The 677-nt window shown below is 32.2% G+C and overlaps 1 protein-coding gene across 1 annotated transcript in view; it reads left to right on the top strand.

The window, feature by feature from the left end:
• LOC106882412 (protein zer-1 homolog) overlaps positions 1 to 677 on the top strand; it is a 64,446-nt gene that overhangs the window by 63,423 nt on the left and 346 nt on the right. The gene's annotated exons all lie outside the window — the stretch shown is intronic.

Raw genomic sequence — 677 nt, 5'->3', positions numbered from 1 at the left:
TCCTCCTCCTCCTCCTCCTCCTCCAGGCTTCCAGACCTTTTCCCCTTTGTTTCTTCCATTGTTCTTTTTGTTAGCTTAATGAACATTTCTTTCAGCCAGATTATCTTTTCTTCTGGCTCCATTGCAGCATAGATTTCAATATGAAAGAAAAAGAAAAAAAGGAAAAACGAAAAAAAACAAAACATAGACTGTCAAATAGAATGGGATCTGTTGTTTAGAAGTCTCATTCAAATAATAAATATGAACGATTGTAATGTTTGTTGTGCGTATTTGAGTTATGTTGGTCAGCAGTGAGGCCAGAGCAGAGAGAAGAACCATCACTTGGAAACGAAAATAGTCAAAGTCAAGAATTAAGTGCCAGGGTTTCCTCTTTTTTGTTTTCCAAGAAAGGAAAAGAAGAAAAAGAGAATTGTTTGGGAATTGAAGAAGATTGATGTACGCTTTATTAATATTCTCCTTGATTGGTCCTAACTGTCACTCTTTAACCAAATATAACAGCTATGGGCAAAGGAAATTGTTATTTTAAATAAAATAACAAAAAAAAAAAAAAGTTTAAAATTACTTGGCCGAATTGTTTTGTTTTTGAAAAGGACAAAAATAAAAAAAAAAATAAAAAAAAATAAAAGAACATCTGAACCAGAAAGGTAAGCAGAGCTTGCCATTACTTGAATAATAAT

This window comes from Octopus bimaculoides, chromosome 1, assembly GCF_001194135.2.
Source record: "Octopus bimaculoides isolate UCB-OBI-ISO-001 chromosome 1, ASM119413v2, whole genome shotgun sequence".
NCBI lineage: Eukaryota > Metazoa > Mollusca > Cephalopoda > Octopoda > Octopodidae > Octopus > Octopus bimaculoides.
This window is presented reverse-complemented; position numbering and strand designations above follow the sequence as displayed.